Genomic DNA, 23,745 nt, shown 5'->3' on the forward strand with positions numbered 1-23,745 from the left:
TCCAATGCTGCAAAGAAGAATACTGCATAGGAACCTGGAATGTAAGATCTATGAACGTTGGGAAGCTGGAGGTGGTCAAACAGGAGATGGCAAGAATAAACATCGACATCCTGGGCATCAGTGAACTAAAATGGACAGGAATGGGCGAATTCAGCTCAGATGATTATCATATCTACTATTGTGGGCAAGAATCCCGTAGAAGGAATGGAGTAGCCCTCATAGTCAACAAAAGAGTGGGAAAAGCTGTAATGGGATACAATCTCAAAAATGATAGAATGATGTCAATACGAATCCAAGGCAGACCATTCAACATCACAATAATCCAAGTTTATGCACCAACCAGCATTGCTGAGGAGACTGAAATTGAACAATTCTATGAAGATTTACAACACCTTCTAGAACTGACACCGAAGAAAGATGTTCTTCTCATTCTAGGGGACTGGAATGCTAAAGTAGGGAGCCAAGAGATAAAAGGAACAACAGGGAAGTTTGGCCTTGGAGTTCAGAACGAAGCAGGACAAAGGCTAATAGAGTTTTGTCAAGAGAATAAGCTGGTGATCACAAACACTCTTTTCCAACAACACAAGAGGCGACTCTATACATGGAAATCACCAGATGGGCAATATCGAAATCAGATTGATTATATTCTCTGCAGCCAAAGATGGAGAAGCTCTATACAGTCAGCAAAAACAAGACCTGGAGCTGACTGCGGTTCTGATCATCAGCTTCTCATAGCAAAATTCAAGCTTAGACTGAAGAGATTAGGAAAAACCACTGGGCCACTCAGGTATAATCTAAACCAAATCCCTTATGAATACACAGTGGAAGTAAAGAACAGATTTAAGGAACTAGATTTGGTGGACAGAGTGCCTGAAGAACTTTGGATAGAGGCTCGTAACATTGTCCAGGAGGCAGCAACGAAAACCATCCCAAAGAAAAGGAAATGCAAGAAAGCAAAGTGGCTGTCCAACGAGGCCTTAGAAATAGCAGAGAGGAGAAGGGAAGCAAAATGCAAGGGAGATAGGGAAAGTTACAGAAACTTGAATGCAGACTTCCAAAGAATAGCAAGGAGAGACAAGAGGGCCTTCTTAAATGAACAATGCAAAGAAATAGAGGAAGATAACAGAAAAGGAAAGACCAGAGATCTGTTCAGGAAAATTGGACATATTAGAGGAACATTTTGCGCAAAGATGAACATGATAAAAGACAAAAATGGGAAGGACCTAACAGAAGCAGAAGATGTCAAGATGAGGTGGCAAGAATACACAGAGGAATTATATCAGAAAGATTTGGATATCCCGGACAACCCAGACAATGTAGTTGCTGACCTTGAGCCAGACATCCTGGAGAGCGAAGTCAAGTGGGCCTTAGAAAGCCTGGCTAACAACAAGGCCAGTGGAGGTGATGGCATTCCAGTTGAACTATTTAAAATCTTGAAAGATGATGCTGTTAAGGTGCTACATTCAATATGCCAGCAAGTTTGGAAAACTCAACAGTGGCCAGAGGATTGGAAAAGATCAGTCTACATCCCAATCCCAAAGAAAGGCAGTGCCAAAGAATGCTCCAACTACCGTACAATTGCACTCATTTCGCACGCTAGCAAGGTTATGCTCAAAATCCTACAAGGTAGGCTTCAGCAGTATGTGGACCGAGAACTCCCAGAAGTACAAGCTGGATTCCGAAGAGGCAGAGGAACTCGAGACCAAATTGCTAACTTGCGCTGGATCATGGAGAAAGCCAGAGAGTTCCAGAAAAATATCTACTTCTGCTTCATTGACTATGCGAAAGCCTTTGACTGTGTGGACCACAGCAAACTATGGCAAGTTCTTAAAGAAATGGGAGTGCCTGACCACTTTATCTGTCTCCTGAGAAACCTATATGTGGGACAGGAAGCAACAGTTAGAACTGGTCATGGAACAACTGAGTGGTTCAAAATTGGGAAAGGAGTACGGCAAGGCTGTATATTGTCCCCCAGCTTATTTAACTTATATGCAGAATACATCATGCGGAAGGCTGGACTGGAAGAAACCCAAGCCGGAATTAAGATTGCCGGAAGAAATATCAACAACCTCCGATATGCAGATGATACCACTCTGATGGCAGAAAGTGAGGAGGAATTAAAGAACCTTGTAATGAGAGTGAAAGAGGAGAGTGCAAAAAACGGTCTGAAACTCAACATCAAAAAAACTAAGATCATGGCCACTGGTCCCATCACCTCCTGGGAAATAGAAGGGGAAGATATGGAGGCAGTGTCAAATTTTATCTTCCTGGGCTCCATGATCACTGCAGATGGAGACAGCAGCCCTGAAATTAAAAGGCGCCTTCTTCTTGGGAGGAAAGCGATGACAAATCTTGACAGCATCTTGAAAAGCAGAGACATCACCTTGCCAACAAAAGTCCGAATAGTCAAAGCTATGGTTTTTCCTGTCATGATGTATGGAAGTGAGAGCTGGACCATAAAGAAAGCAGACCGCCGAAGAATTGATGCCTTTGAATTGTGGTGCTGGAAGAGGCTCTTGAGAATCCCCTGGACTGCAAGGAGAACAAACCTATCAGTTCTAAAGGAAATCAACCCTGAATGCTCACTTGAAGGACAGATCCTGAAGCTGAGGCTCCAGTACTTTGGCCATCTCATGAGAAGAAAAGAGTCCTTGGAAAAAACCTTGATGTTAGGAAGGTGTGATGGCAAGAGGAGAAGGGGACGACCGAGGATGAGATGGCTGGACAGTGTCTGCGAAGCAACCAACATGAACCTGACACAACTCCGGGAGGCAGTAGAAGACAGGAGGGCCTGGCGTGCTCTGGTCCATGGGGTCACGAAGAGTCGGACACGACTAAACGACTAAACACAATGTGTTCTGCCTAACCTGCACTTCTCTGTGTCCTCAAACTCCTGCCTATAAATCTTGAGCCTTGCACAAATTTCCCTTTCTGTTTCTCTAACACATTTGGAGAGTCACATGGTGGCTGAAGGCTTCCCTTCTTTTCCAGCAAAGCACCCGAAAGGCTTAACAAGTTGCATTTGCAATGTGATTATATTACATGTAGTATTTATTTATTTATTTATTTATTTATTTATTTATTTATTTATTTATTTATTTATTTATTTATTTATTTATTTATTTATTTATTTATTTATTCATTCATTCATTCATTCATTTATTTATTTATTTATTTATTTATTTATTTATTTATTTATTTATTTATTTATTTAACTTATATGCCGCCCACACTACCCGAAGGTCTCTGGGCAGCTTAAAAGATATTAAAATACAATAAAAAGGCAAAATAAAAGGGCAAAATAATTAAAATGGAATTAAAATAGTGTGGCATTTCTCCATGTTGAAGCTTCAAAATGCCAGGAAACTGAAATATTAAGGGGCATATACTGCACACATCATTATTTGGGCAACATCAATATAATATGAGATTCGGGACAGTGGTTCATGCAGTTGAAACTTCCATTCCACATTATATTGTGTGAAATAGCAACCAGTATCATCTATGGAGGGTATGGGTAAGAATAGGCAGCAAGAGTTATACAAAATTGAAGATCATGACCTTTCTTTCCAAAATGAGATGGCAAAAAGATTCTACCACCCGCCACACACACACACATGTGCCCTTTAAAACAAAGCAAAATTTAAAAGACTTGGCTGCCCATAAGAGTCCAGAGGTGTTGTTCCTGGAATGAGACCTAGAATCATTCATAGGGAAAAAATAAGATGTCAGGCCCTGTATTATTGGGCTATTTCCTGGCTTTTTGAATCATGAATACAAAAGCATAATATCTCACATTCATAAATGGGAGGTTTTTTAGGAATTGAATTTCCTTTTCAAAATGGAATTTTTTGTATATATACACTACCCAGAAATTCAAACAGAAACTTTCTTCATGTAGAATTACCCTGTGTTAGAGGATTCCAAAAGATGAGTGTATGATCTGTACTATGGTTGCTGGGAGAAGACAGAAGCAAGAACAGCTCATATGTGACGGTAATCCCTCTGTGCCAAACATTTCGAAGAATTGTTTTGTTCTTTATGAAATGGTTAAGTAAAAGTGTGAGTAGGTACAACACATACCATACACACCCTTTAATCTCTTGAGTAAACTAATGTTGCCACGCCCACTCCACAGAATGCAGACTAGAAAACTATGTTCCAATTTCAAAATCCTTTCTTTGAATTTAGGCAAGCTAAGGAAGAAGAGTTGTATCAGACCAGAAGCTCTATAGACATGCTGTGTGCATGTTTTCCAAAATACATCCATTACCTTTTGAATTTTTTTTAAAAAGGGAAGAGGTTGGAGTTAGCAAAGAACATCACTGAAAACCAAGGTCAAAAATATCCATACTGTGTGAAAGCCAGTGAAGAAAGACAGGGACAAAAAACTCATTTGAAATGTAGCGTCGGAGGACGGCCATACAGATGTGAAAGACAGCCAGAAAAGCAGAAAGGTGGGTACTCAAATCAATTCAAGCCTGAGCAAAAATGAGTAAGCTGAGCCTATCCTCCTGTATTTCTATAGCAGAAATATAGAACTGACTAGAAAAGGCAATATTGATGGGGAAACTGTGGGAGGGGCAGTAGGAAGACAGGAAGACCTGACATGAGACAGGTTATCTCAAACACTTCATCCCCTCCAGCTCTTAGTTCTATGATGATGATGATTATGATGAACAATCTAACATATCTTGTTGGTTTGCAAGATTTGAGCAGAGGTGTTAATATACATTTTTGAAATCAGTAATTCGTATGTATAGTCACCACACATCAGAAGTGTCTTGATGGCACATTGCATCTTCGGAGTTTTTTTTTTCTGAATTACCATACAATTGTATAGTGACAATATGGGTGGATTAAGCACCAAAGCTCTGCTTTCATTGAGTAAGACCATCTCCAGACAGAAAAAAGCAAGCAAACAAACAAACAAACAAAAAACAATACTTTCACAGCTTATTTCTTTTATTTATTTATGTAAAATATTTCTACCCCAGCTTTCTCACCAAGAGGGACCCAAGGCAGCTCACATAATTAAAAAGGCAATATTCAAAAGCAACAACAAAAACCAGTAAATATCCAAATATTTAAAAAGAATTAAACAAGTATTATATTAAAAATGGTAAATAAAATCACTGTTAAAGCACATTTAAAACAACAGAGCACAAAAAGCCATTTAAAAATCCCTCTCAGGCCACCAGTCATTAAGGAAAAGCCTGCATGAAGAGAAAGGTCTTTGCCTGCTTGTGAAAGGACAGTCAAGATGGGTTTAGCCTAGCTTTCCATGGGAGGGGGTTCTAAAGTCTGGGAGCAGTGACAGAGAAGACCCTCTCTCCTGTATCCCCACCAAGCACACCTGTGAGGATGGTGGAACTGAGAAGAAGTCCTCCCCTGATTACCTTAATGCCAGACAGGCTAATAGAGGGATATGCAATCTTTTAGATAGCTTGGATCCAGGCTGTTTAGGTCTTTATAGGTTAAAACCAGCACTTTGAATTGTGCTCAGAAGCAGATTGGCAGCCAGTGGAGTTGCTGTAACAGGGAAGTTATTTGTTCTCTGTAACCAACCCCAGTTAGCAATCTGGCTACAGCATTTTGGACCCTCTGAAAGTTTTGAAGACCTTCCAAAGGCAGCCCCACGTAGAGTGTTTTACAGCAATCTAGCTGAGATGTAACTAGGGCCTGTGTCACTGTGGCCAGATCAGACCTCTCAAGAAATGGGTGCAGCTGGTGCATTAGTTTTTAACCATGTAAAGACACTCCTGGCCACCACTGAAATATGGACATCCAGGCTCAGAGATGAATCCAGAAATACCCCAAAGCTGCGCACCTGGGCTTTCAGAGGGACTGTTAATGCCATCCAGCACAAGGGTTCAATCCTATTCCTTGATCTGCTTTTCAACTGACCAGGAGCGCCTCTGTCTTGTCTGGAGTAAGTTTCAGTTTATTCACCCATTGCTGACACCACACACTGATCTAGGGCTGAAACAGCTTCCTAGGAAATGGGGAAATAGATAGAATTGGGTGTCCTCCACATACTGGTGACACAAAACCCCAAAACTCTGGACAACCTCTCCCAGTGGTTTCATGTGGATATTAAATAGGATAGGGGGTAGAACAGATCCCTGAAGAATGGCCAGGATATCAAACAGGCATCCCCCAGCATCCCCCTCTGGGTTTTCCCCTCCAGGAAGGTCCAGGGCCATTGTAAAACAGTGCCTGCCAGTTCCACCCCAGAGAGACATCCCAGAAGGATACCATGGTTGATGGTATCGAACGTTGTTGAGAGGTCGAGCAGAACCAATAGGGACACACTCCCCCTGCCCAGTTCCTGGTGTAGGTCGTTCACCAAGGCAACCAAAGCTGTCTCTGTCCCATAACCAGCCCTGAAGCTAGATTGAAATTGATCTAAATAGTCTTTCTCATCCTAGAACCCCTGGAGCTGAGAAGCCACAACCCATTCCACGATCTTGTCCAAGAGTGGGATATTAAAGCTTAAACAAGTGAGGATCTGAATATTTGTTCTCTATTCTTTTTTGAATATCATAAAATATGTTTTTACAAAGGGACACAGAATCCCTTTCTCGTACTCATACCTGTTTGGACACAAAGGAGTTAACAAGTTCTTCTTCTGAGAGTCAGCTGATTGGGTCCTGACTTACAGGTTCAAAAATTCAAATTGTTCCAGATCAGGAGCTGATTTCCCCTTTAAAGAGTGGTATCAGGAGCCTGATTTGAGAAATGTTTTCCAGAAGCACCCCAGGCTGGGACAAAGACAACTACTCTGTGCTTTTGTAATGCAGGCATACGGTTACTCTGAATATGCCTGACAAAACTGTATGCAAATTTCCTGGAGATACATGGCAAAATGTCCCTTTCTGGGGGACTGTCAACTCCATTGCTTTTTTAAAAGCAAACCCGCTTTTCTAATTCTTTAAAGAAAACCTATATTTTCACTCTGTCTCTATAACAGCCTTCTCTGCAAAAAGTTGCTACAATGTATTTACTTTGGAATGCTCTTCCTGAAAAGCATGTGTAACAAAGTCACATTTTTCCCTTTTGAAAAACCTTTTTGAGGATCAATATTTCAATTTCAATATCAATGTTCGATGTTAATATTTCAGCCCCTGCAGCCTGGGTTCTTTAAAAAAAAATTAAAAAGATGATGAAACCAACTATTTTTCTCTCAAGACAAGCAAGATTGCTCTTTTCAATTTATTTAATTTATTTTAAATATGATCATGTGTTAGGGTTGCTTGTTTCTGTATGGGGAGAAACAGTTTTGCTTTTTAAAAAGTCATAACTTGGAAACCCTTTGCTTAAACATCCCCAACTTGCCACAAAGCAAGAATGGGTGGCCCACTATGTCCGCAGCAAATTTGGTGCTGATCTGCAGCCCTGTTTCAAAGTTATATATATCACAAGAGTGTAGTGATGTTATTTTGCAGCAGAATCAACATTCTACAAGGCAGTTCTAAAAATGGATCAGCAGAAACAATATATATATATATTGTTTCTGCTGATCCATTTTTAGAACTGCCTTGTAGAATGTTGATTCTGCTGCAAAATAACATCACTACACTCTTGTGAAGTGATAATGCTACCTCATTATCTACTCCCTTTTCTAAAATGAAGATAAAATTCCTTGTTTTTCTGAAACAATTGTTCCAAGGCAGGGAAAGGAGAATGTGTAGTTCTCCAGTTGTTCTTTAACTGGACCTGCCAGCAGCTCCCATCATCCCTCATTGCAGTTTAGTCGTTGCATCTGGACAATCATGCACTCTCCATCTGTGTTTGAAGGATATATAGGGTATTTTAAAACCAAAGGGAGATTTCTACATAAGTAACTGTATTACCAAAATCATCATTATCAGTTTATTAAGAGATTTTTTTATAACAATGCCATAATAAATCTTAGCATAACAGCATTATAATACCATTGCTTTCAAAGATTCAAAACCCTCTATGTTATCTTGTGATCTTTACAATATGCCAAGAAAATAGGTTATATTTTCCCTTCCCATATTGCAAGCAGTGGGTGAAGAGGGGAAGCTGACTGTAAGAGATGGTGGCTTGCCTCTTGACCTCTTAGAACCTTTGTAGCTAGAGTTGGTCCTGAAATGGGGAAAGTCAGGTTGAAATCCCCTGTCAGCCATGAAAATCAGAAGCTATTTTTCAGCCTTTCACATTTTTTTCAGACTAACCTTCCCACCCATGCAAGGATGGGCCAAGAAATTTTGCTGCCTGAGGTAGAAGTGTTCAAATTGTAGCTACCCAGTCCTATCAAGGCATTGGGGATCCAAGGTCACTCAAGTGATTTTGGCACTTCTGACAGAAAATCCTACAAAAAAATCCTACAAAATCCTTCTCTCTCTTCAGCAAATTACAGCAATAAATGTTTTAAAAATATTCAATCTCCTGCTTTTTCAGCTCTAAATCACCTGCCAATGGCAGTCCCCTCACGAGGCCTAATGGTGGGGCTGGCCCTGCTCAAAGGATTGTCCTTGTGAAAGGAAAACTGAGAGGGAGAAAATTGTTTGAGCTTCTCCTTGGAAAAAAGATGGGATGTAAACATAGTAAAATTAAAACAAAAGAGATTATTTATTTATTTATTTATTTATTTATTTATTTATTTATTTATTTATTTAGTTAGTTAGTTAGTTAGTTAGTTAGTTAGTTAGTTAGTTATATCCCACCTTTCTCTCAAAGGAGCCAAGGCAGTTTACAGTATTAAAATATTCAAATATGGATCCCAGCTTGATCTCACAGCCACTATGCTGTACCATCTGACATAAGATTCCAGTGTAGACTACTTTGAATCTCTCCCAACCCAAGGAAGGAAAAGCAGAGAATTATATTTTATCTTTAAAGGGAGCAAGCTATTCACACAAGAGTGTTTTCTTTTTTTTAAAAAAAAATGACCGCCTGCTCTGCACAGTTTTAGCAGCTGACTTGCTGTTTTCTCCCCAAAGACCTGTTAGTCCTGTTTAATAAGTACCTCGTTCCTTTCAATAAATTCTGAACATTTTGATGGCAAAGTGACTCCAAGTAGGTAAAATGACAGCTGCTGGCGACAGGCGAGAGCTTGTTAAGCCCAAAAAGATGTCACACTATTTTCATAGTAGTGCTTCCCCCCCTATGAGCACCTCTTTGAGATGGGCACAGAATAATGCTATATATATATATAGCAGCCAGAAACAGGTAGTCAACGAGGCTGTTTATTCATTGAAGGTCAGGCTTTTGTATTATGAAACTTCTAGCAGATGCGATAAGCAGTAAATTGCAGATCTATCACTCCCCCCCTTTCCCCCAGCAAGCGTGTGTGTGAAATCAGCAGAATACTGCCTCGGTTTGATTTATAGCCCACTTTTGACCAACTCTTATCTAGTTCCCACAAGCCCTTTTCTGATGCAGCTCATGTCTGAATGACAATAGACAACCACAGCCATTATGCTCCAAAATCCCTCTCTGCATTCTAGACACCTAAGATTACATCTGGGCTATTGATTTATTACTAGCTCCCCCACCCCACTACCCCTCCCGGGACCAGTTTGTTCAGCCTGAACAAGATAGACTATTATTAAACTGAGCAAACAACTCCATGTGAACTTGCTAAGGAAATAATCATTTGCAGCCACCTTTCCAACAACCTGGATGCACAAAGCAACAGAGGTGTTGAAATATTAAGGCTGTTTTTATGTGTGTAGCCACCAGTTGTGCTTTCCTCAGATTATATTTAATTTATACACCTAGGGTGATACAACAAACATTTTCTCTCCCTCCCCCTCCCCTTCCTCTTCCTTTTGTAGTATATCACAGAAACATTCAGATACTGTAGTTTCGTGATGGTTTCTTGTTTTGATTAAAACCCAAACACTTACAAGACTTTGCTTCCCAGTCTGTTTCAGTGGCACCTTCCTGGTCAGCAACAAGAGCTTCAACAGCCCCTTTTTAAAGCCTCAGTAAAATTTAAATATTGTATCCATTTTTGAGACGTGGATCTCAAGTTACATTATACCTGATCTGTTCTTAAAACGTATGTGAACATGAAAGATTTCTGGACAGTGTGTATTACCACTTCTAAATTTAAATGTGATTTGGTGGTCATAACCGTTTTATTTACATATTCGTTTTCCTCCTCATTGTAACATCTGTTCTTCTTTTTTTTCCCTTGGTAATAAATGTTTGCCCATCCATACAGTGAAATCAATTCTGGCTGAAGATCACCAAGCTACCAGATCTGTCTCCTATTTTGGGAATGTGAAGAATGCTCACAAAATTTCAGGACTAAGAACAGACGGAATGGAGCAGAGACCTATTGAAATAATGCTAGAGCAGTGGGATGTGCTGGATACATTTCCAAGCAATATTTTGGATCTCAAACACAATGAATATTGCGTCATCATTAACCCTTTATTACCCTAAAACCCACCGGAATGGAGCACTATGGCCTGGAATGGCAACTTCCGAGTAGGATAACCCCACCAAATTCACAACATGTGTGACGAGATGAGACTAACAGATGCAGGAAGCCACAAATCATCTACTGGAATAACTTTCTGGTGCCTGTTCCAGGCTGAAAATTGATATTGCCAAAAAAGAAAAGAAAAGAAAAAGATATTGCAAGTAAAGTCCTCTCTAGATGGACAGGGCAGGTCAATTTGGATGGGCTTGACCTACTTGCAAGTCTCTGCTCTGGATATTTTTTGTAATATTGATATTCTGCCTGGAACGAGTACTGGAATGTGGGTCCTAGGAATGTTCTGTGGCTGGTTGTATTATTCCTCTCTAGCTAGATGATGATGGTGAATTTGGGTGGACTGTCCTACTTGGAAGTTACTGTCATTCTGGGCCACTGTGTTCCATTCTGGTGGATTTGGGGGCGATAAGGGGTTAATGAAAGAGCAATCTTCATTGGATTTGAGGTCTAAAACATTGTTTGGATGTTTGTGCAGCACATACCACTGTTTTTGGCATGCGTTTTTATTAAGAAGTCTCTGTTCTATTCTGGATTTTGCCAAAATTTCTCATTCCCAGAGATTTTCTGAGTCTCCCTATGCAAAGATTTCCCCTGAAACCTCTCCCTCTTTTGGGTGTGTGTGCCTGCCTCATTTTTTCTATCTTTTTTCTTTCCTGTGAAATTTCCTGGCAGTGGGGAATCCCAAGGACAGATGTCCAAGTGCAAGAAGAAAAGGGTGATTCCTCCCCCACCACACTCCCCAGTTTGTCTCTGAGGGTTAGAGGCAGCAAGATTGGGTTCACCACTCCTGTAAACATTTGATTAAAGTAGATAAATAATTGAAAAGATGTGCCTTGTTGGATGAGGGTTGTTCACCACGGCTGTCCCACAAACTCAGAAGTGTAATGCTAGTTGGTTTGCAACACTCAAAAGAGGTGTGGAAAATGTTAGCGGATGATCTGTTTCTTTTCATTTTCCGATGGAACCAAGCTAGAACATGGTTCTTTGTGACTGGCCAGAAAGTTTACCAGGTGTTGCATATGAATTCATTGCACGGATCCTGCCCTGACTCATAACCTCAGTAAATGTTGCTGAGAAGACACAGGGCACAGAAATACGATGTATGTATGTATGTATGTATGTATGTATGTATGTATGTATGTATGTATGTATGTATGTATGTATGTATGTATGTATGTATGTATGTATGTATGTATGTATGTATGCATGCATGTATGCATGTATGCATGTATGCATGTATGCATGTATGCATGTATGCTCTTGTTAGAGCTTCTCAATTTGTATTATGAGCACTAACTCAGGGAAACACTTACTGATATTAAAGATAGCATCATTGTCAGTGGAAGAGGTTATTAATGATGTCCAATATGCAGATAATACACCATTGTCAAGTGACAATTTAGACAGTATGCAAAGGCTTTCTTGGTAAAGTAACAAGGAAACAATTAACACAATTTAAAAGTTAATGTTGAGAAAACCAAGTTCATGGTAACCAGTAAAACCCAAGAAGACAACAAATGTACTCGAAGATTTAAAATGAAAATATGAAAATATGTTGATAAACACAAGTACTTTCAAACGTGGCTAAATGATCATAGCCATTCAATGTAAATCAGAACCGAGATGGCCTGGAGGAGCTTTTTTAAGATGAAGGATATGCAAAAAGCACCAATTTTGGGATATTTTTTTTAGAGGAAGTGACCACACCTGGATTAAATATTTTAATAAATACATAAATAGACACATAAATGAATTTGCATTAATTAATTAGCCAAATATTGTATACGTATTAGGACTTATGGATCATTGTTTAATTTTGTATTAGGAGTGGGGATGAATTGGAGTTGAGTTGCACCCATTAGGGGTGGGGTGAATTAGCCCTGCAAGCTTTGATGATGATGATGATGATGATGATGATGATGATGATGATGATGATGATGATGATGATGATGATGATGATGATGATGATGATGATACTTATACTACTGAAAGGAATTACATTACATGAAATAATAAACATTCAATTGGTAGGCATAAGTTCTGCAAGGAAAGGACTAGAGTAGGAGCTTTGTTGAGCCCGAGCAGCAGCTGGAGAGGGCTTGGGAAATGGTTTTGTTGCTGAATTTTCTACCTTAAATTTCTGCATTATTTGCTAACATTTTGGCTGATGATTATTAGGGTAGTATAAAATAGTTAATTGGCAGTTTATGTTTGAGGTGAGTGTAGGTAATTGGGATAAAGCTACTTGAGGTGGTTGGGCGCATTAAGTCTTGAGTTTGCATGATCAAGATGGCTTCCAGAAAGGGCCAAGGTAATAAGAAGAGCAAGCAGCCTGCCAAGAAGCATGCGGCTCCTCAAGCTTCACTTCCTCAGTCATCATCTGATGAGTCTATTTGGCAACAGTTACAGGACAAGATCTAGGCTTTAGAAGGTGAAAGAGCAGCACAAAGGGTTACACAGCATAGCAAGCTGCAACCACGCTGTTCTGCCAGGGAGGCCAAAAGCCGTAGGAGGGCTAAACTTAAGGCTATGGCAGAGAAATTAATGTCTCATTTTGCTGGTCTTGAGGCAAATCAGCAGGTCACTGAGTCATCCAGGAGGGAACCAGAGGCGACTGCAGTAATACCACAGCTCCAGAGTGAGGTTGAGGATAGAGAGCTGCGGACCCTGGAGGGAGATTGACCGTTGGTAGCGGCTAGGAGTTGGCAGGAGGCAAGGGAAGAGGTGGCAGCAGGTTACCGGTGGGACAGTGAAAAATAGGGCAAGAATGATTATTTAATAAATTGTGGCCCATGTTTATCCCTAGACCTTTGGTCTAGATGGGCAGGATGGAAATCCAATAAATAAATAAATACTTGTCTCATGTCATTATTCCTGGGTAAGGTAAAGGTTCCCCTTGACAATTTTTGTCCACTCGTGTCCGACTCTAAGGGGCGGCACTCATCCCGCTCTTCAAGCCATAGAGCCAGCGTTTGTCCGAAGACAATCTTTCCGTGGTCACATGGCCAGTGTGATTTAGACACGGAACGCTGTTTACCTTCCCACCAAGGTGGTCCCTATTTATCTACTCACATTTGCATGCTTTCGAACCTCTAGGTTGGCGGGAGCTGGGACAGGCGACGGGTGCTCATTCCGTCGCGTGGATTCGAACTTACAACTGCTGGTCTTCTGACCCTGCAGCACAGGCTTCTGCGGTTTAGCCCGCAGCGCCACCACGTCCCATTCCTGGGTAAGGGGGCAAAAACAACAAAACCATGAAGCTCAAAATCCAGAAATCTAGGATTTTTCTGTCATGCATTTAGAAACAAGAAGGTAATGATTCTTAGAGCTGATCATTCATGATGGAAAAAATAAATGGAAAAATAAGTGCAGGAAGGAGAATTATTTGGCTGAAAACCTTTGTAGACAACATTGTTTCCTAAATCTTTCACCCTCAAGGTCAGAATAGCCACGACATCCAGATCCTGGTGGAAGTAAAAGAAAATAAGAATATATCATGGCTGAATTATATGCAATTAGAAAGATGGAGTAATGAATGGGTAGAGAATATACGAAGTATGAACAATTTCTATTATCATATGAAGATATTCAGATGGCTGACTCAGTGAAGGGTGTAGTGAGTGAAATTTATCGATTCCTGCTAGACCTTGAAGAAGAAGAGACCGAGAATGAAGGATTGATGCTAGTGTGGGAACAAGACTTAGGAAAAACAATAAATGGTGAAGAATGGATGAAGATGAGGTTTTTATGATTTATGTTGGTGAGAATAAAAGAATTTTTTTTCAAATTGGGTTTAAGATGGTATTTGACTCCGATAAAATTGAATAAAATTAATGCTACTTATCTGAATGTTGGAAATGTGAGAAGAAAATACTTTCATATGTGGTGGGAATGTGAAAAAGTACAAAGATTTTGGAAACTAATCTTTAAAGAATTAAATGATATATGTGAAAAAGATATAAAATTTAATCCTGAGATAGCTTTGTTATCAATATTTGAGAATGTGGAATATGATATAATGAGTAGAGAGTTGATTACTAATTTATTAATAGCAGGTAGATTAATAATAGCTAGGAATTGGAAATCAAAATTGGAATTTCAAATGGAAGAATGGTATAATGAAATATGGAACATTGCTATAAATCACTGGTTCTTAACCTTGGGTTACTCAGGAGTTTTGGACTGCAACTCCCAGAAGCCTTCACCACCAGCTGTCCTGACTGGGGTTTCTGGGAGTTGCAGTTCCAAAGCATCTGAGTAACAAAGGTTAAGAACCACTGCTATAAATGATAAGTTAACTTGTAATTTAAAGGTCAAGAAAGGAGAAATTAAAAATAATAATTTTATGATATACGGGGTAGATTTCTTGAATATGTGCTAACAAGAGGAAAAGGGAAAGTTCCAGATCAGGAATCAATGCAGTTCTGGAGAAGAGGACAATAAAGGAAGAAGAAGAATAAAGCTAATGGAAACAGAAGATTGCTGCAAGAGGTCTCGATTCGGGTGGTGGGAAACACAGTTGATTTGTATTTTGGTTTATGTAGTTCATGTTTATGTTGTAGTTTATCTAATAAAATTAAAAATAAAAAATAAAAAAGGAAGTAAAAGAACAAAAAATTCACTAAATCATGCTTCTGATGACACATTGCTTGAATTTACACTGTTTTGTTCATTTTTGATGAACACTGCCTTTATATTGTCCATTGTTTCACAAACCACAAATCAGTTTAGACAAGGAGCAGTAGTCACTAGTGGCGTTCTGCTGACAATGCAACTGGAAATAGCCAACCAAAGAGTCCGTCTGTCCACTGCAGCCTCTTACCCATTCCAGCCTTGGACCTTGGGGTACTTGAGAACCTCAAGCTGGTTTTCTAGCCTCACAGATCACTGAAAGAGTTAAGGGGAAGAAGAAAGAATGTATCGTTAGTACTACCCATGCAAAGCTGGATTTAAACCCTTACTGTATTTATAAAACGTGGCCAGCCAAATAAATAATCTCTCCCTTCCCCTTTCTTTAACACCTCATTTCTTGGTATGGAGGAAGGACAACAGTAGAGCTTCTTCTCCAAAAGATATTATGGTATATTTTTACTGCCAGCCAAGCTGTTTTATAATCCTGCTTCACATGTTGTTTGCCTTTCTGCCTTCTGCTGGGCCTTCAGCAGGTGCTTTCATCAAGCTGTCCACACTGATGACCAGTTCTTTTTTCCTGAATGATTACATTTAATTTAGAACCTATCAATGCATATGAGGAGTTCAAGCAGAATCTGTCCCTCGTGTACTTCCAGGCCAGTTTGCTGTGAATTTCATCTGCTGCTCTTGCCCAATTCTTGCATATTATGGAGTCTTCCCGCCCCCCCCAAAAAAAACCTAAATCATGCAGGAATGTAGATCTGTTTTGTTAAATTAATATTCACTTTCCAGCACTGAAAGAACTTTTAATCACATAGAAAATTAATTACAGAATTTCAATTACATAGAAGTTGGCCTTTTCTCATCAACAATAGAAAAAAACCCTAATTTTTGCTAATATGTTATCACTGAAATCCAGTGCACTCTTGAATTGCACAGATCTGAGCAGTAGAGTTTTGGTTATCCACAGATTTTTAAAATAAATAAATAAATTTGCCAGAAAGAATAATGGTTCACAAGCATTTTCTTACCCTTTCTTTCTGCATTGTTCCTCACCAATTGAATGAGGAGAACAATATTGATCTGGCCTTGGCTGACTCGGCTCTTAAAGGTCCAAACACTGTTCAACAGTCACTTTAAACAGGCAGAAATTAAACCAAAGCAGCTCTTGCTTTACCCAACAGGAATGATGACATTTCCTCCTGTTTTCTCTGGCATTTCACTTTTTATAAAATCCTATCATTTCTTTTGAAAATATTCCCTTTTCCCTTCTTTTCTTCTCATTCTACCCCCTCATGATCACACACTTCTAGACTGTGATTATCAGGGGCATTTTAACATATTAGAATTAATTATTCCATATTTCTGAATCATTCTGTTTAGTCGTTTATTCCTGTCCAACTCTTCGTGACCCCATGGACGAGAGCACGCCAGGCCCTCCTAACTTCCACTGCCTCCTGGAGTTGTGTCAAATTCACGTTGGTTGCTTCAATGACACTGTCCATCCATCTCATTCTCTGTCGTCCCCTTCTCCTCTTGCCTTCACACTTTCCCAACATCAGGGTCTTTTCCAGGGAGTCGAGTCTTCTCATGAGATGGCCAAAGTATTGGAGCCTCAGCTTCAGGATCTGTCCTTCCAATGAGCACTCGGGGTTGATTTCCTTTAGAATGGATAGGTTTGTTCTCCTTGCAGTCCAGGGGACTCTCAAGAGCCTCCTCCAACACCACAATATTTCTGAATGGGTTTCCCCAAAAAAGAGATAATGGCAAAGAATATAAAACACGGGGAAGTGAAAGTTCAAAGAAAGCCTTCTAGCCAAAGTTATGATATTAAATAAACTGTGCCAATGGAGATCCATGCATGCTCTCCAAAGAAAGAAATCACAACACAATAGCTTGAAATTGTATTTGCTTTTCCCCAATTACTCTTTAATCTGCATGCAATTTTTTTTAAAAAAACCAAATGCTTCACCTCAATATCTGGGTGGCAGAGACATCAAGCAAAGTGGTAACAAGCAGTCATCCTACCAGCCAAGTGGCTCTTGAACAAACTGTCTAGCCGTGTCCCATGGAGTGGTTTGAAGGGGCAGAAGCAGAGGTGGGATTCAGCAGGTTCGCACCTATTCTATAGAACCGCTTCCTAAATATACTATTGGTTCTTAGAACCATTTGCTGGCCTGAGATGAATGAAGGAGGAGGGGCCAGGTGACCAGTGAGGAATGGGGGGGAGGGGGGCACAATTAGCTGCCTCCCTTCCCATGCCACACTGAGCCGTCTGAGGTGGGGTGTGGGTGAGAGAGATAAAGCCCTGGAAAGAGCAGAGGCGTCACTGGGGGAAAGAGGGGGGAGGATGAGTCCTTGACGTCACTGGAAGAAAGCCCATGGCCTTGAGGCGGGGGGTGATTGACAAGGCATGAGGGCAGGACATAGAGGGAAAAAGTTTTGGGGTGAGACCACTTCAGTCAAACACCAAACTGTCCTGGTTTTACTATGATTTTTTTCAAGTTAAAGGTACCACATAAGACTGTTGCTCTGACTAGAAACCACCAGCTTCCCATACCTCGGCCGCCTTTTGTTTCTGAGACACTGTCACTGGACTGGTGTCTCCATGTCTGTCTGTCTCAATCATGGGAAAAGTAATTTCCCCACTCCCTCTTTCTCTCCCTCTGGGCACGGTGCCACCTAATTCAACCAGTTCCTCTGGCTGGGCACCTAAGGCTGCTCTCCTCCCCTCTTTGCCACTTCCTGAGGTGTTTCAGGAGGGGGGGAGCTTCATCCTTGAATTACCCCTTTTATGGCATGCCGGGGGGGGGGGGGAAGAGAGATCGGCATGGAAGCAGGGAATAGTGGGGTGCGGGGGGGGACAGGCATCCGAAACAGGAGGGCAGCAGGGGGAGGAGCAGGGTGCGTGTGTGAGAGAAGGCTCGGCAGCCCCTTCCATGCTCAGGCACAGCTGCAAGTGCCCGGTGCAGAGCCTGCACTCTGGGCATTGTGTGTGTGTATGTGGGGGGGGGGGAGAGGGAGTTCTGACCTGCCCCCTCTGGACAGCCGGAGCTCAGTGACACCGAAGGTCGCTGTAGGTGCCACAGTCAAAAGCACCTACCCCCCATGGTGGGTACTGTATGGGATGTACCATGGTTGGATGGGATGTACCATGAGTCTGGTGTGCTGTGAGGACAACTTGCCAGCCATGCCACCTGTGCCATGGTGGCATGAAGGGAAAGAGGGAACTGAGAGGAGGAAGTGGCCGCTGACGGTGAGTGGGGGAGGTGGAGCCTGCCAGGGCTCTGAGGGAAGCCATCATCACAACCAGTGCCGCCACCAACACCGCCACCAATAAACCCCTCAAAGCAACTGGCGAGGAGAAGCGGTGGGCGCAGGGTGGAGGGGAAAGATGGAGGAGGAGGAGACCTCAGAGGAGTCAGTAACTGAAGGACCGATTGAGGTGGTGGGGTTGAGGTGGAGTGGCGACATATTGAAAAGAGACCATACCTTCCAAGCCAGAAGGAAGGGGGGGGGGAGAAGAACTCCACAACAGGTGCGCAAAGGCGGCCAGCCTCCAGGTAATAACAAGCAGGGCTATCAGTCATTTCAGGAGCAGGAAAGGGGATGGAAGCAATTTTTACTGGTGAGCTATAGGGTGAAATAGGAGGTAAAGGGAAGGAGAGATGTGTCAGTTCTCTGTCAAACCTGGTCATAAGCACCCACTGTGAGGTGTGTGTTTGTTTGTGTGTGTTTGGCACATGCCCATGATGAGGGTAACAGCAGCGGTATGCCCAAACAGATACACTTATCTAGATGTCTTAATCATGTGAGAAGTAGTTATGATGATAGGCAGTAGGGAGACCACTGTGGAAGAAACCCTCATCGGATCCCACTGTCCTGGGCATTTATTTATTTATTTATTTATTTATTTATTTATTTATTTATTTATTTATTTATTTATTTATTTATTTATTCATTTATTCATTCATTCATTCATTCATTCATTCATTCATTCATTCATTCATTCATTCATTCATTCATTTATTTATTTATTTATTTATTTATTTATTTATTTATTTATTTATTTATTTATTTATTTATTTATTTGTCAGTAGGACATAGAACCTGTTGTTAATTTATTTGAATCCCACCACTGGGCAGAAGGGTGCCTCGTGTGATGCTTGAATGAAATCTGTGGTGGGAGGCATGAAACATGGAGTGTGTGTGTGTGGGGGAAGGAACACTCTTTTCAACAGATGTGGCATCACCACTTGTGCCACTGATTCACTGGCTGGCCTTTGGCTTCTCAGTCCTAGGAGAAGAGCTAAGTGACTTTGCCCCACAGGGTTGTTACCCTAGGCAACTTTGAGGAAAACTAGAATATGAATTGAACCCCAAAGTAAATGTCATTACATATCATGCTTGTTTTGTTTTGTTTCATTTCAGCTGCTACCATTGTGTGTTTTATGTTTACTTATATGTATTGTTTTTAGTTGACTGTAAATTATGCAGAGTAGTGCACTGCGCTAATGGGGTGATATACAAATTTTCAGATTAGGCATCCTTCAGTCTCTAGAGACTATGGTAACGTGCTCTGTATGGAGTACTTGGAATGGCATCTGGTGTGGCTGAGAAGGCCAATTCGAGAGTGACCATCCCTTCCACACTGAAGGCAAATACAATCTGTCCCCTGTCCAGCTTCCTGATTTGGCTGGTTTCGGGACTGCCTCTTTGCCTTAGCCTGCTGGATACAATACGAATGTAAGAAATAAACAAATAATAAATGTGTGGATTGAGTGAGGCATGCTAAGTGGAATTAGAATCTGCATCTATATGTTGAAGCATGCAGTAAGGGGCAAGGAGAGAAGAAATGCTCTTTTCAGCACAGGTGGAATCACACTTCTGCCACTGACTGGCTGCTTGGCCTTGGGCATAGCATTTCTCTTCTTGGTCCTATGAAAGCCACTGGTTGACTTGGGTCCCCAAATTATGAATTGGAGTGCTCTCCTAGGAAGAGTATGAGATAATCTGGTCCCTATAGTTATGAATGAGAGACCTCCCTACAAGTTGGCTAAATTTACAGGGCTGTGGTGAGTACCAGGGCTTTCAGCAACTTGGAGGAGAAGTGGGACATAAAATGAACCCAAAAGTAAATGTCCTTTCATTTCCTCTTCATTTATTTCATTGTACTGTATTGTAATTTGTTACCATGCATGGGCTGAGGGGGACATGCTAACTGGAACCCCACCAACAATCTTTGCTAACTCGCCTTCCGGCTTGACGTCGCAACGAGACAGCAGCTCTGTCCCCTGGGCTGAATTCTGACCCCTTTTGGGACACCGCAAGGTGTCGGAACCACCCTGGAGGGGTGGTGAACTGGGGGAGAAAACCTGTTGATCACGGGGGGCGGCAGCCACCCCGGTTTGATCCAGGAAACTCCCTAATCAGCCAATGGGCAGAAATAAGCCGCTTCGGCGAGCTTCCAAGTCGCTGTCAGCCGGCTGAGAGAAGCAAGGAACAGCACCTGGCATCGCTGTTTTTCCATCGGGTGAGAATTCTTTTGCAACTAATTGCCTACGTACCCCTATATATGGAAAAAAAGAATTGCTATCTTATCTCAGTAACTTTTTAAAGCGGCAGAAAATCTGGTGAGAGGGATAGCTGAAGAAAGTAACTTTTTTTAATTACACTTTAAGAATATTTACAACCTGGCGTTATAAGCTTCCTGCAAATTAAGTGTGGACATTGTTTTGTCTATCTAAAGTGTTTGGAATGATTCCCAGAAGAGGTGGCCTTGGACATTCTGCTGTTGCTTAAGGCTGGAAAACTGTTTATCTCCTCGTGAGCTTCTCTTTGCATTTGGCCGGAATTAACCCTAAAGTGGACTTTTCAAAAACTGTTCCTTGGGTCGAATTTGGTTCAACTCTACATAGCCAAAGCGGAACTCCTGAAATGACTCTGGAAATTTGGAATATCTGTTTATAAGCATCTAGGCAGCAGAAACAGAATGGCACAACAAGGACAATTTTGGAATGAAGTAAAATTTATGCTTCAACAAATATTAACGATCGTGACATCTCATTATGAAGAGGCAAAATTATCCAATCAACATCAGAAGGACTATAGTCCACAAGCAACTGAAAACAACAAGGAAGGAAATGGGAGTATCACAGATGATGTATGCCAAACCAAGCAGCAGCTTGAGAAAGTTAATCTAAGAGAAACATCAGTCTTGGACCAGAGGAGAGTACCAAGGGAAGACAAAGGGAAAAAAACAGCAAAATTAACCAAAAAAAGCCTGGAAGACTCATTGAAGATAGACCAAGTACAAAAAATGGACATAAATCAGATCTACAAAATGGTTTTAGAGGACATGAAAGATGACAGCATGTTTAGAGATATAGCAGGGAATGAAAAAGAGGAACCAGAGAGGGAATTACCTAGAAAGATGAAAAAAGGGAAAACAAGGAAGGGCCCCTTAATATTGGAAACATGTTTATATTTATCATTTGGATCTGTAAAAGGGTATATTTTATATATTAAAAGGAGAACTAAATTGAAATAAGGGCGCCCGAATCAGGGTAAAGATGTATTATGGTGACTTTTTATTTTAGGCAAACTAAACTAGATATAAAGCTGGGTCATGGATCTGGAATCACTTTCAATAAGAATGTTATTAGAAGATCTTGAGAACTTTATATAATATGAGAATAATATTATGATAGTAGCTATACTATATACTAAAATCTGTATATGAATGGTTTGAAAGAAGGTCGGAATTTGGGGGGGATAATCGAGAAGACACTGAGATGTAAAAAACAAATAATTATAAGCAAGTATGTAACACGATGTCTGATAAGCACAAACAATGTAGATAGATTGGAAAATCAATAAAAAATGTTAAAAAAAAACAATCTTTGCTAACTCCTAGCACACTTTTTAAAAAAAAGTCCAAAGAAGGAGGGGAAAGCATGTAGGTAACATGTCGAGATTTGGGTCCAAATATAGCTTTTGTTCCTCAGGATGCCTACCCCAAGCAAAAGGTGTGGAAATAGGAAGATAAGCTTTCTACTCTGCATTCTGTGAAGCAGACATGGCAACCTGAGAGAGTAAAGGGTGCGCATGTTTCTCCATTGTATGGGTTGCACTTACTCACACCTTTGCTTCACCGTTTCACTAAGTTCAAAGCTTTCCTTCAAAATATTTTGGCACAGAAGGACTAGAGCCCCACCCCAGCAACCGAAGTACAGATCATGTGGTCATCTTCTAGGATTCTCTAGCACTGGGTAATTCTACATGACAAAGGTTCTTGTGTCTGTATACTTAAATTTCTATTTTATAAAGCCAAGAAATTCAATTCTTCTAAAACCCCTCCAGTTTAGGAATATAAACTCATGGATAATCGTCCTTTTGTTGAGATATTTATATTCAGATATTTTCTTCCATTTAAACATAACCTGCTGATGGCAGCATAAAACTGTGGCTTCATATAATATGAAATCAAGAGCATTTAAAAAAACCTCATACTTTTTCTTCAGTTGGATATCTAATACAGATAGAGACATCTTGCAGCATATGTTTAGCAACCTTGTGTATTATTGGCTACAGGAACAGGATTTCAAGAGCTCTAGAAAGTGCAAGGAAGATGCTACAATTTACTGAAAAACATCTCAGCTATTTTATTTTAGAAATGTTGATATATGTCATCGAGTCACCTCCAAGATATGGTGACCCTACAAACGAGAGATCTCCAAAATGTGCTGCCCTCAACAGACCTGCTCAGCTCTTGTAAACTCAAGCCTGTGGCTTTCTTTAGGGAGTCAACCCACCTCACATTTTGTCTTCCTTTCTTCTTACTACCTGTAACTTTTCCCAACGTTATTGCTTTCTCCAATGAATCTTGCCTTCTCGTGATGTTCCCAGAGTATGACAGCCTCATTTTCATCCTTTTTGCATTCAGAGAAAGTTCAGGCTTGATTAGTTTTTCTTTCTGGCAGTCCAGGGAATCTGTATTTCTCTTCTTCAGTACCATTTTTCAAACAAATCAATTTTCTTCATGTTAACTTTCTTCACTGTCCAGCTTTAACATAATGTATTTTAGAAAATCTATTCTTCGTTCACTACCATTCACATAGCCACACAAAGTTAGGTGAAATTCCAGAAGCGGATCCTTTTTTTCATCAGTTAACCACTTTTCTCCCATACACAAAATAATTGTCAGGGCTGTTTTTCAATAAATGAGAATGATAGTGAGCACAAGAGACCATCTCTCCTGTAGACCATCTTGACTGCTGTCATTGGTGTTGTCAACATTCAGGCTGTCCTTTGCAATGTAAAGCTTGGCATCCTTTTTCTTGCTGACAACATGGACACAATATTGTGGAGCAATATTTGATTATTTCCTGGATTTTTGATTCATGGGTACAGAAACACAATATCCCACATTCATGAACCAGAGGTTTTTTTAAAAGAATTGAATCATTCTGTAGTCCTTTCCCTGTCTATGTCGCATGGCAAGTGGCCTTGCCTTTCCAGACCCAAATGGAAAATCTGGGGTGAATTATCTATACTGAACCTGGAACATGTTAACAAAACTGGCCTGGTTCAAGGAAGAGGTTTACCACAAATGGGACACAACTCACATATCT

The sequence above is a fragment of the Pogona vitticeps genome, chromosome 1 (genome assembly GCF_051106095.1).
Source record: "Pogona vitticeps strain Pit_001003342236 chromosome 1, PviZW2.1, whole genome shotgun sequence".
Lineage (NCBI taxonomy): Eukaryota > Metazoa > Chordata > Lepidosauria > Squamata > Agamidae > Pogona > Pogona vitticeps.